Source organism: Phyllopteryx taeniolatus, chromosome 14 (genome assembly GCF_024500385.1).
Source record: "Phyllopteryx taeniolatus isolate TA_2022b chromosome 14, UOR_Ptae_1.2, whole genome shotgun sequence".
Classification (NCBI taxonomy): domain Eukaryota; kingdom Metazoa; phylum Chordata; class Actinopteri; order Syngnathiformes; family Syngnathidae; genus Phyllopteryx; species Phyllopteryx taeniolatus.
In genome coordinates, this window is record NC_084515.1 from 2,776,859 (window position 1) to 2,790,875 (window position 14,017).

The following is a 14,017-nucleotide window of genomic DNA, read 5'->3' on the forward strand; positions in this document are numbered from 1 at the left end:
TTGCTTAGAGATTAACATGGTGTGATGAAATGTATTGGTTGAGTTCAGGACATATGAAATGTGCTTGAATGTATTTACTGAGAACCTAAAAAACATATGAAATGTGCTTGTAGTTGAATTTATTTACTGAGAACCTATTTGGGTGAGCAAATAAGAGGTCAAGTCAGGATAACGCTGAAAGTGAAAGTGAAAGATATTCACACTCAGGTCACGTTAGGACACTCTGAAGTGGAAACAGGTGCTTCCCACTCGGGTTACGTTAGGACACTCTGAGGGGGAACCAGGTGCTTCCCACTCAGGTCAAAATCAGGACACGCTGAGAAGTGAAAGTGAAAGGTACTTTCACACTCAGGTCGTACCAGGACAGTGTAAACAAAGGATTATTTAAAAAAAAAGGGAGTTTCTGAAAACCGAGGTTATAAAAGCCTCACACGCTGATAAACGGGGCTCCTTCTTCTCTCGAGAAAGGGAGACACACGCTCTTTTTTCTAGCAATGATCAGGAACAGGCTGGCATGAGGAATTCAAAAGGCTACTTGGATAGTACTTCATTGTGAATTTCCTCTTTAATTGGGTAAGACTAAAAGATTATTATAATAAGGTAACTAATAGAACCGCCATTGACATTGCGTGGATAGGAAAGAGGGCTAGTCAACTGTCCAGGGATTCTTATATTCCAAATTATCTTATTATTAATTGGCATCACGGCTCCGTAGGACTTGATCACTCCTTAAGGCTCACTCAAAAGGTAATACTTGTTTTATGATTTATTACTTTTAAACTACTTCTACTTCTTTACATTTTTGTTCTTCTTATTAATGTTTATTTTATATTACAAACCCTTTCTGTCATATTATCATTTTAACCTTAAGTAATCACTGAAATAAATACCTTGCTTTAATTCTATTCTATCTTTGTCATTCTTATAATGAGAAGTTGTCTCATTTTTATCACTCAACCTCTTATAAGTGATTGAACGTCGACGATACCAATACCACCGGGTCGTATCACTATCCCCCAAAAAAGTAACTCATCTATATCACTTCGGCTTAATACAAAAACAAATCCGTACGGTCCTAACAAGGACTGTTAAATTTACTAGGTCAATAACAAGTGCAAAACGATTTATAGGGATGAAGCTGCTGTAAAAATGGAGTACTCACAATATTACCCTTTCACTCGGTGCGGTTACTCATCAAGGGGTGATAAGTGAGGGCAGACCGGATTGGGTCCGTAAAACTAAAGGCAGTTAGCACACCTAGGCGAATTCATCTCGACACCGGCTTAACAGCTCCTCGTCCCCTTGCGCGTACGGTGTTGGTGCCGGTAAGGAAAAGGGGGGAGCGTGACCCTTTAAACGGAGAGTCGGTCAGGACATTTCTCCCGATTAGTCCTGCGGATAAGCGAAATCTGACAACTTTGACAACATCTTTAGATGTGTATTGACTCGTTAACATAAAAAACAAAGCGACATTTCCCCCCAAAACTATAAACTTCTCCCCCTTTTGTATTGTGGCCTCGCTAGCATCGGGTTAACATCATTTCAATCCCAACATGCAACACTCACAGTACGTATTTGCTGCAGAGCACATTCCTAAAGTGCCATCCAGTGACCATTTTAACCACAACAGTTACTGACTAATTAGGAATTCAGACATTTAAATGAAATATACTAATTTGGAGACAATGGAAAATAACCCAAGAGCTGTACCTTTTATAGGGGTTACACAGTGTAGTCTGCCGTCTGCCTTAATGTGTATATCAGCCCACTTCTAACTTGAGAAAACAACCATATAAGTAGCAGTTTCTACAACTCCAATTCCAATGAAGTTGGGATGTTGCGTGAAACATAAATAAAAACAGAATACAATGATTTGCAAATCATGTTCAACCTATATTTAATTAAATACACTACAAAGACAAGCTATTTAATGTTCAAACTGATAAACTTGATTGTTTTTCGCAAATAATCATTAACTTAGAGGACTGCGACCAATAAATGAATGCACCTAGAAAATGTACTGTTGTTGAAATAAATTAAATGTTAATATTTAGGAAATTTGGGTTTGAGTTTTGGGCCTGTTAAAATCCGGGAATCCAAACATTGATGAAGATGTGAATGTTGAGCTCCCTGTTGCATGCAGCCGTGATGGCGCTCCCTCAGTTCCTGTGGCCACCACTAGGAGCGCCCTCCTTGACCTACATGCTTGTTGCAGCACCTGAGGGCAATTAGCACTGAGGTGGAGGCCAAGATATAAAGGAGTGCAGAGGAAGATGGTGGCATCTCTTCTCTCCTCGTCAAGCTGACACTCAGAAAAAAAGCAACAAGTAGGTGTTCACCGGTGAGGTCCTTTTGTTTTTGTTTGCTAACTCTTGCTTGTTTTAGGTCCATGCTGGTGCAGCTTTTCTTATTTTAGTTTCTTTTAGTTTGCTGTATGGTTGCCAATTTATTCCTTCTTTCTTTGTTAGTTATTTTTTTCCCCCCATAAGTTAGGGAGGACAGCAATGGCTCTGACAACCTGTGGTTTGGTATGTGGTGTTGTTTGTAAAGTGGCTCATGATGAAAATGACTGCAACATTTTGTCAAGTTTACCTTTTTGTTTTAAAGTCTAAGGGCCACTTTTTGCCCGTTTACATTTTTCAATTCGAGCTGTATTATATGGTTAAATCCAAATATCTGTATGTTTCAGGTGAAACTTCGTTAACGCGCATTTTGGATTTCAGCATCTAAATGAGAACTTTAGTTTTAAATGCGAAATGTAACTTTTTCAAGTGAGACTAAATATTAAGGCATTTAAATTTAGCCTTTATCTATAATCTAAGTTGATAGAGTGTAAAGGTAATACTACATGTAAATTAAATGTTAAGACTAACTAAAATATTCACTTAATGGCATTGAGACTTGGCATTCCAGGATTTGATATCAAAGGTGAGTGTTAAATAATGTTTCAGGTAAAACTAAATATTCAGCTGATTAGCATTTTGATTTAACATTCAATATTTGGATTAATCTTTAAAATCTCTAAATTGACAAACTGTTGAATTTGTAAAAAGTGACTCTTAAGTCTCTAGTTTTTGTTGCTCCAGTGTTGACCCCATTTATCACTGTTACAGTTGACTTTTTTTTTTTTTTTTTTTTTTTTTTTTTTGGGGGGGGGGAAGAAATAAAGCTTTTGTAATTGTTCTCAAACCTTTTTGTATCTGGCGTCCTTATGTTGCAGTCTCCTAATGTGCCGTTTGGACACAAACCGCATAATTTGGCTTTTTCTGCGACATAATTTGGCTTTTTCTACGACAGGTGTGCTATGCAGATAATGCAAAAATGTCACGTAAGCCCCCTACCAAAAAAAGATTAAGCCTTTAATCAATATAAAGTTGAATGGCTATCCAATCTCATGTTTCCTTTGGGGACAGTCTGAAATTATTTTTATAAGCTTCATAGTAATTGTGCATGCAGGGAAAACCTGAGGAAACTGTGCCCCTTATTTTTATTTAGCTTTTCTTCCCACCCCTTCCAGTCTCAAGTGTGGCTATAAAAGGACGCTCTGACTGCAGCTCACTCTGCTGACCCGGAGACCGTCCACCATGAAGCATCTCCTTTCGTCGCTACTGCTGCTCAGCTACTTGGGTAAAGTCAATTGATAGTCCATGGAAAGCATTTATTCACCAGCCTTTATCAGTGTACTCGTAGGCTATTTGGCCTTACTAGTAAAGCGACAAGGGCGCACTGTTAGAATGACTCTTAGAAATGATATATTCCAGTGTATGAAGTTTCTACCGGCACGGTGATCGACTGGTGAGAGTGTCTGCCTCGCAGTTCAGAGGACAGGGGTTTGCATGTTTTCTCCGGGTACTCCGGTTTCCTCTCACTTCCCAAAAACATGCATGGTAGGATAATTGGAGACTCTAAATGGCCCGTAGGTGTTTTTTTGTGTGCCCTGCGACCAGTTCAGAGTGTACCCGCCTCCTACCCGATGATAGCTGGGATAGGCTCCAGCACTCCTGTTACCCTTGTGAGGATAAGTGGCTCGGAAGATGGATAGATGGGTAAAGTTTCTACATATTAAAGTTAGTTACTAGTGAGGCAAAACCATGCTAATGGTACTTGTCACGTGCTATGTTAACAAATATTTATACGCTAGTAGTACTAGAAACAGTTGTCAATTATTGTAGTTTTGCCTCACTATTAGTAAGACACTCGTGTGCCCTTGTTCTGTGAATTGTCTTGCTAGTGAGGTCGAAGAGCATACAAATAAAAAGTACATGTATTTTCCTGTAAGATGGATATTAAAAGCAAATTGCTTTACTTACTAGTAACACCTTTTCACTACTAGTGCCACTTGACATACTAGTGTACAAAGTACTTTGTAGCACACTAGTTTACTACAAATTACTTTGTAGTAAACTCGTGTGCTGCATTAGTAACACTAGACGGTGTGTATGGAAAGCAACTTGATCATTTTGATCCTTTAGTCAGCTTAAGGCCAATGTACTAGTATGCCCTTTGTCCTCACTAGTAAGAATTAATTGCACTAAAATAACCTTCCGAGTGATTATTTTTCCATTTGTGCCGCTGTGGGCCTACTAGTACGCTCTGTCATCACTATTGTAAGAATTTGTTGCAAAATTAGGGTGCACTAGCGTGAATATCTTAAATTTATTTCATGACTGTTTAACATTCCTGCACACTAGGACAAATGTTTTCACTCGAATGAAAACTGCACTTGCTGACAGCTACATGCTACTAGTGACATAATTCTGTTAGTCAACACCTAGCACAGCGCTTGTAAAATACTTGGCTCTCAAAGAGTAACGCTGTGCTTCAGTATAGGAACTAAAATTGTAGTAAATTTAAACTGCATTCAAATGTACTGTAACAGACTGCCACAAACGTTGCAATTTGACCTTCATTCAGTGTTATTACCACTCGGAGCACTTGTACGATTTTTTTAGTCTCTGATCTTGCGGGTCACTAGTTTTCGTAGCGTGCATATGTCCGACTGGTGTGTGGAAATGTTCAGTAGTGGAAAAAACGTGCCAAGTTGGTCTCCCCGGACACAAGGATATGGAATAAATGCTGAAATGTTTTACCAAAATTCAATGGTGAACGCTTTGCTTTGTCGGACTGTATATGCTCAACTGTTTTGTTGCCGTAGCTGCTGTGTTGTCGGCCCCCACCGAGCCTGTCAGGTGGTGCGTCAAGTCGGACAAGGAGCAACAAAAGTGCTCGGACTTGGCCACCAAGGCGCCAGTATTCTCCTGCGTGCAGAAAGCAGACTCTAAAGGATGCATCGAAGCCATTCATGTGAGCATCAAAATAATTATTTTGAAATGGGATTTCTTAAAGCGACCGCATGGTATCGAGTGGTTGACACGGCTGCCTCGCCTTCCAAGGTTCTGGGTTTGAATGGTGCATGTTCTCCCTGTGCTTGCGAGGGTTTTTGTCTGCGTGCTCCGGCTTCCCACATTCCAACCACATGCATGTTGGGTGAAATAAATAGTGCCCTGTGATTGGCTGACCAGTTCGGGGTATGCCACCGCTCGCCCAGTCAGAAGTAACTATAGTGGCTGCTCGTCACTTTTTTGGAAAATGGTTGTACCCACCAAATGTTGTGAGATTTGTCACAAGTTGCTTTTGAGACCTGGTTGTTAGAGAGCCGGGAAAGTTGCTAAAATGGCAGCACGGTCCTGCAAAAAAATGCTAAATCCTGCCTCGTGAATATCTCTAGCTTAAACGTACATCTTGCTGTACTTTTTGTTTGACATTTTCAGCAAGACTAAGACTATCTTAAGTAAATTCATGTGTTCCAGTGGCAGATTTCTTAAAGATTTTGTGCCAAAAATAAGTGAATCTGCCAACGGAATAGTGTGAATTAATATTCTTAAAGATCTTGTATTATAAAATGAGTTTTCTTTGGCTTGCTGATGCATTAGAGAAGTTACAACTCTCTTGCCTACAGTAGGTAAGACGAGGCATTTTTGCAGTTTGGGAAGGTAAGAGTACACACGAAAAAGTTAAGATTGTTTGCTAGCTTTTGTTGAAAAATAGTTGTTAGAGGGCTGTGAAAGATGCCAAGTTGGCAACACTGGCTCTCCTAGAAGTTGCCAAAAAGACGAATTTGCATTGTCCTCCAAACAGGCGGCAACAGCCGACTCCATCACGTTGGATGGAGGAGACCTCTACACTGCAGGACTGGAGAACTTCAAACTCCATCCCATAATTGCAGAGGACTATGATACCAGTAAGTCACCCTAAACAATGTCAACAACCCATGAAAGGTCGCATGCCAGCAATTTCTTTTTTTGTCCTTGGTTTCTAAGATAATTTGGATTGGTGAGGCCCTTTTTCAAGCTCTTCTTGTTGGTATTGCCTCGGAATTGAGAGAGACGGATTATTTGATAGAATTCAGTTTTACTGGTAATTTAAATATTGAAAATGGCTTTGCTCTTCGTGCCACTATTACGGTGGCTTGTGGTGGCCAAGCATTGACATTTTGACAATGAACGCAAGCTATGGTATTTCATCCAGTTGTTGTTGTAAACGTATGTAGACTTTAAACTGTTTGTATGGCTTGGGGGCTGAGACTTGCTCACTTAAAACCCAGAAATTCAGTTAAGTGAGCAGATACTTGAATTGGTAACTAGCTAAATCACAAACACAAATTTTACAAATTTTTACCCATGTTCTGCATAAAACTGCAACTGCATAAATTGCTTTTGATCATATAGGACCTTAAATCATGAAGGATTCTGGCCGTTTTGCATAACTGATCAATGGTGTCTTGACGTGATTATTGACAACAATTTATCACCGCTGACAAACGTCTCCTCCCCAAACCAGATGTTATAATACAAAGGCTGACCTATGAGGTAGCATGGTGCCACACGGCCAGAAAATACAATGAGTGGTAATAGAAGCTAGGACTCGTGGTCAGAAATCTAGAACCGGTCAAATGTTTTTCTTCCCCATAGATGGGAAGAGAAATCACTCATAACACACCCACACCGTGGTATAATTGCTCAGGATATGAGACAACAATCAGGCCTTTGAGCTAAAGTGGAAAAACAGTGCTACAATTTAGGCTGATTGTCAGTGTGTACCTTGTTTAACATTTGATTGACAATCCAGACCATTTTCTGAATGGGCGTGGGGGGGAAAAGAAATCAGGCTAATGTGTCGTGCACCACAAGATGATTGTTCTGAATAATAGTCACTCAATAATCAGGCATTTGCTGGCTGTTTGCAAGTGAGGCAAATGCTCAAATTTGTCCCGTTTGTCAGTCCGGCGCATTTCCCGAGCGCATCAGCGAGTAAAATTCATCATCCACACCACAGGTTAATCGTTTAGAATCCTTTAGACACCTAACAATCAGACATTTGCTGGCTCAAAATCAAAGTGATCATTGTGGACCCAAATTAATTTTTTAGCAGCAGGTATTGATCACAACATTCATTTTTCTGTAGAATGGCTCTAACGGCATAGTTTGAGATCAACTTTTTTTTTAAATGCAATGTGCTCAGCATCTGATGGCTGTTATTACGCCGTCGCCGTGGTTAAGAAGGACACAGACTTTGGCATCCGGGACCTGGCGGGGAAGAGCTCTTGCCACACTGGTTTGGGAAAATCTGCTGGCTGGAACATCCCAATTGGAACTCTGATCAAGTTCAGTTCAGTTTATTTTTGAAAGGGGACAATGCAATTTCATAAAACACATGAAGTACACATGGTTAAAAAAGCCAGAATTAGCCAGAAGGCTAGTTTTCATCTGTAGTCCCCTGGCCATGATGTAAAAAAGCAGTAAAATACATCTACAAGACAATATAATACAGGATACATAATCAAACTATACTATTAAGAGAGAATAAAACCATAATTTTTTTGATCATAACAAAAAGACAACATAACATACTTGTCTTTTAGTGTTGGCAGCTATAGGTGTTAACTAGCCACATTTTCAGTTTTTTTGTGAAGGCCTTGTATGTTGTAAGCAGTTTAACCTCCTTAGGTACTGAGTTCCACTCACCAGCGCTCCTCACTGACCAGGCTGACTTACTGAAAGTGCTCCTGCGCAGAGGAATGAGACAGTCACCTCTGACAGAGCCTCGAGTGACACGCTCAGAGCTGTTTCTTTGGCTGATGAACTCAGCCAGAGGAGCTGGGGCCAAATCATGCAGTACTTTATAAATCAAATTTAAATCTGCAAATATGTGAAGACGGTCCCAGTTTAAAAGACTGTATTTTTTTAAAATTGCACAGTGATGATAGTGCCTTGGTTTTTTATCCATCACTTTAATTACTTGTTTGTACAAAACTTCCAATGGTTTTTTGCATTCTGACCAGCCTGGGACCAACTGGTTATGCAATAGTTAAAGTGACTAAGAATCATCGAATGCAGGTAAATTTTTGCAGCTTCAGTTGACATTTCATTCCGAATTGCACGAAAATTTGCGAGGTTTAATTTGATATTTTTACACAATTTGTCAATATGGGCTTTAAAGGAAAGCTGTGAATCAATTATTAACCCAAGATATTTGTATTGGCTGACAATTTGCATTTTTTCTCCATTAACAAGTATGTCGGGGTCAGGTGATACTCTATTTGTTTTAGTGAGATACATGCTTACAGTTTTAGAAACGTTTAGCTGTAGACCGCACTCCTACAACCAAGTTGTGACACAGGACATTGTATTAGTGAGTTTAGCAGCAACAGTATCTTTGGAGCGACCATGAACAAAGAAAACTGTGTCGTCTGCATACATTACGCACTCTGCTTCAGAGCAAACAGTGGGCAAATCGTTGATATAAAGACTAAATAAAAGGGGGCCCAATATTGATCCCTGAGGGACCCCAGAGGTTAGCCTAAGAGACTCTGATCTGCAGTTGTTAACTGATACAGATTGTGTTCGGTCATGCAGATATGATTCAATCCAGCTCACAGCTTTGCGAGAGAAGTTAAATTTTGAGAGCTTGGTAAGAAGAACAGAGTGATTTACTGTATCAAAAGCTTTCCTGAGGTCCAAGAACACCGCCCCTACAACTCCACCCTTGTCGAGAGAAGATTTTATTTTCTCAATGAAGAGGCATGTAGCCATTACAGTGGAATGCTTGGATCTGAAACCAAACTGCATGGCGTGGAGAGAGGGGGAGCTGCTGATTAAATAATGGACAATCTGCTCTGACACCCATTTTTCTGCAACTTTGGAAATGGCCGGAAGAATGCTTATAGGTCGGTAGTTATTCAGAGAAGTTGAGTCACCGGATTTAAAGACAGGGGTAACAATAGCAGATTTCCAGGCCTTTGGAAAGTGACCAGATGAAATTGAAAGATTAATGATTGAGGCAATAGGAGGAGCAAGAGTTGAACCTAGATCTTTGAGCATGCTCGTGTCCATTCCAAAAACGTCCTTTGCCTTAGATGGTTTGAGTGAATGAATTAAATCGATAACTTTGGTCTCAGTAATATTTGTAATAGTAAAGAACTGCGTTGTAGACAATGCAGGGTATTCCTTCATTTGTTTTACTGCAAACTTAGAAGAGATTTCTGACACAGATTCAATGAAGTAGTTGTTAAAAGCATCAGCCATCACGAGAGGTTCCGTCAGGATGTTTCCATTTAATTGAATTTGCATTAGTTTTGTGTGTTGGGTGTGTTGAAGTGGGGAGGCATTGAGAACCAAACTATTGAGGCTGGTGAGTGATGTCTCGTTAAAGTTATAGACCTGAGTTGAGCTATTTTGAACCTTTTTATTCATTTGCAGCGGTGGGTAGCTTCTTCTCTAAGAGCTGTGCCCCTGGAGCAGAAAAAGGTTCCAAACTGTGCAAAGGCTGCAAGGGAGACTGCTCACGGTCTCACAATGAACCCTACTACGATTATGGCGGTGCATTCCAGTAAGTGCAGTGGGTCCCTCGATCTAGCGCATGTTTTAAAGGGTTTCGGCCAGTGATTTTCTAACGTGTGCTCTGGGGCACATTACCAAATTTTACTTAATTGCCCAAAAAATTATATTTCCAAGAAATGTATCTTTATTCATCTATTTATGCCAGTGAGAAATAGTGACAGACAGAACAAATACATGCTCTTCTATTCGATGGCAGGAAGTACATGCAATAATGTAGCCACTTTTTGAGATTTTTTTTTTTTTCAATTTGTAAAATGTGCCTTGGGTCAAAGGTTGGAAATCACTGGTTGAGGCAGAATATAGGCCAGTCCAAATTTAATTGCGCTTTTAGTGTAGTGCCACAACAGCCCGAAACGTTTACCAGAGCTGTACTGAAAGAGCAGCAAAAACTGAAACGCTGCCTCTGTATTTAATCCTGACTGGTCACCAGGTGTTTCTCAAAGACCTAGAACGGGGATCACAAACTTTTTGAAACGAAGAGCTGCTTCTTTGGTGTTAATGTGAAAGGCTACCTGTTTGACACCTCTTCTGAAATAATAAATTTGCTCAATTATTCACAATGGGGAAATATCAATATGCAACACTTTCTAGAAATCTCTGCCAGTGTTAACATTTTCAAATGATCACTTCGCAATGTCCCATATCTGGTGTGCCACGGGCAGCACGTTGGTAACCACTGCCCTGGAAGGTTCATATGGTGCTAACATTTCAGAGATGCACTACACCTTGAAGAGACTTGTACACAAGCAAAGCTGTTTGAGTATATTCCGAGTGACCAGAAGCCAGTGTAGAGACTCGACAGAAGCATTCTGGTTGTACTGCAGTTGTTTAGTAAGCAGGCAGTTGGTGTACCTACTCGTGAATGAGTTTCTGTCGGTTATAAATGATGCCTTTTGAGTTTGGTTCTTGGATGGGAAAGAGCTGCTTGTTTGACTGTTAAACAGCCAGGTCAGTCAAATATTCCTCCTCCAGTTTCCAACTTGAGCTTTAGCCTGTGACTGATACTGTCTTTGTTTCTGTGGGCCACGATGATTTCAGTTGTCTGTCTTTGCTGGATAAAATTATTTTGGATCCTCATACTCTGGTCAGTGGAGTGACAGTGAATCTACAAGCCCATGTTCACCTGCTGTCAGTGATGCTTATCTGAATTTGTGACTGTGCACTTTATAGCTCCATATTAGCACGCATAATTGAGGAATGTACAGATCGAACAATAGGGGTCTCAGAATTGACCCTGGGGAAACTCCACAGGTTGCCATTTTCAACAAACTCTGGTCCTTGTTACAGGACCTGAACCAGTTTAGACCAGTGACCATTAACTGGAAACACTGCTTGAAGCAAGCATGCTTTGCATCTTGGACATTGTCAGCGGACACTAAATACTTTAAACCGTTTTGTTTAATTCTTTGTGTGGCACAGGTTTTCACAGATTGTGGGTGGGTGTGGAATGCACACAGTGAATCACTTAGCATTCAGCTCACTAGTTAACATTCTCATTACATGGCTACTAACAACAACCCTCTGTCACTAGGTGCCTGGTAGAAGATGCTGGAGATGTGGCATTTGTCAAGCATCTAACTGTACCAGGTGAGTTCCTTCAAGGCGCTGCACCTTGTATTAAATTTTATTGCTTAGTCATGTCTAAGGACATTGGCACCCTGGGGTTCCTGTTCAATTTCAGGCATGGGTCTGTCATGTCCACCAAATGCTTACATGTTATGAAAAATGTATTAAACGACAAAGCCTCATGCTTCCAAATGAGCCTGAATCAGAAGCAGGTACAGATGGGTGGTGATAAATTGGAATTTTTTTTGTGCCATGTGGGTTCTATCATTTTTGGAGGGTTTTCCATAGAAACTGGATAAGAGGGCCCACACGTCGTCGCCTTCAGCTGTAATTTGTTGCTATAGTTCATGTATTCTGAAGAGTAGTATAAATCTCAACAGTTGTAAATAGGATATATATTCAATTTCTAATTGTGATATTTTTCTGCAGACAATGAGAAGGCCAACTATGAGCTGTTGTGTGTGGACAACACCAGAGCGTCAATTGACAACTACAAAGAATGCCACCTGGCCAAGGTACCCGCCCATGCTGTTGTCACCCGCCAAGACCCGGAGCTGGCAGACTTGATCTGGCGAAGCCTCACCACAGTGCAGGTAAGATGTGCACTTGATTTGAGAAATGTGCTCGGCTTTTTTTTCCTGCCTTTGTGGCTTAAATCGGGTAAGCTGCAGGTACCAAATGTGGCTTGCTGAAGATCAAAGCAAGCAAATCCTGCAAAATAGGCTTCTACTTAACTTTTTTTGTATTTATTTTTTTTTGGTGCATGTTTCTTCATCAAAACAGGGCTTCAACCTGTTCTCCTCCGCCACTTATGCACCCACCAAGGATCTGATGTTCAAAGACTCTACACAAAAACTGGTCCGGCTGCCTCTCAACACAAATTCCTTCTTATATTTGGGCGCCGGCTACATGAGCACCGTTCGCTCTCTGAACCAAGGTAACGACAAACGTAATCATCAAACTCTGAACATTTTAATTTTTTTTTATTTCCCCCAGAGGTCACTGCAGCTGGATCCAGCGCCATCACGTGGTGTTCCGTGGGCCACAGCGAGACACGGAAATGCGACACATGGAGCGTCAACGGCATGGTGGATGGTGAAAACAAAATTCTGTGTCAGACTGCCCCCAGTGTGGAAGAGTGCCTTAAGATGATCATGGTAAGATGACAAATGTATTCCGAAAATTTAAGGGTCCCCGTTATAACCCACAAAACTCACTCTGTAGCACCCCTTGGAAAGTTTGGGGAAATTAGCTGCAGAAACCTTTTTCACCAACAAACACCATATTGGATAGGAATGTTTAGTAACAGAATGCACAGTTTCAAGGTCCATCTATACAAAACTGGGTGGATGTGTCAATTATAACAGAATGCATGAAAGGCAAAGACCCATGCCTGGAAATCAACAGGAAGTCTGCCTTTTGGGTTTGAGGCATCCATTTTGCCTTGACTCGCACACCGTTTAAAATAAAACATACCCTGACACTTTCACCAATTGACAAAAAAATAAAGAAAATTGAACAGGAAGTTCACTTTGAATTCCTGGGTGCAAAAAAAAAAACGACTAACACAAATTGGGTGGACATGTCCATCATAACGGGATGTATGAGTGTTTGAGACCATGCATTAAATTGAACAGGGAGTCAGCCATTTTGGTTTGAAGCAGCGCTTTAATTTACTTTAGAGTAAAGAGGCAGATGCAGTGGCAGTGGATGGGGGAGAGGTGTACACTGCCGGACAGTGCGGTCTGGTTCCAGCCATGGTGGAGCAGTACGATGAAGGTACAGGAAGAAAATAATCAAATTTTTTTTTTTTCTTCTTCTCTCAATGAGTTAAATCTGTCCGTCTTGCCTCCACAGCCAAGTGCAGCATTGTCTGGAGGTAAGCAATCCATTTTTCTCTACAGCTTGTCCTCATTAGGGTCTCAGCTGGGCTTTCCCAGCTGACTGGGCGAGAGAAGCGGGCGCAGTTTTGACGAGCGTTCACACCCAAGGACAATACAGTGATTGACTGTTTCAATGACTAACATGCGTGTTTTGTGGAATGAGTTATTTCTGGGAGTTTCTTGGTTAAACAATTCTAAATCCAATTGTGGTGTGTGTAGCCTCGTCGTCCTACTACGCAGTCGCCGTGGTCAAGAAGGGTTCCGGGGTGACCTGGGCCAACCTGAGGGGGAAGCGGTCCTGCCACACAGGCTTTGGCAGAAACACCGGCTGGAACATTCCCATGGGTAAAATCCACAAGGAGACCGGCAGCTGCGAGTTCAGTAAGTAGACCCATATTTGAAATGACTGTATAAATTCTAGCTTGCAATTGTCTTGTTGGGTTAGTTTGTTGTAAAATCAAGTGTATCCATATTGATGCTAGAAGTAAATGTTTTGCAATATTTTGAAATTCTGTATTTTCAAACTTTGTCAATGCTGATGTAAAAACAGTCACACCCCAAGGTACATTTTCTTTTAATGATTGTGAGACCCCATGACAAATCGAAGTAATGCACCCACAGGATAATCAATGTCATTAAAGAAGGGGTTGGTATAATGTTCAAATTTGC

The 14,017-nt window shown here is 40.9% G+C and overlaps 1 pseudogene; it reads left to right on the top strand.

Annotated features, from left to right (window-relative positions):
- Positions 1–2,222: 2,222 nt before the first annotated feature.
- LOC133488689 (serotransferrin-like) overlaps positions 2,223–14,017 on the top strand; it is an 83,198-nt pseudogene continuing 71,403 nt past the window's right edge.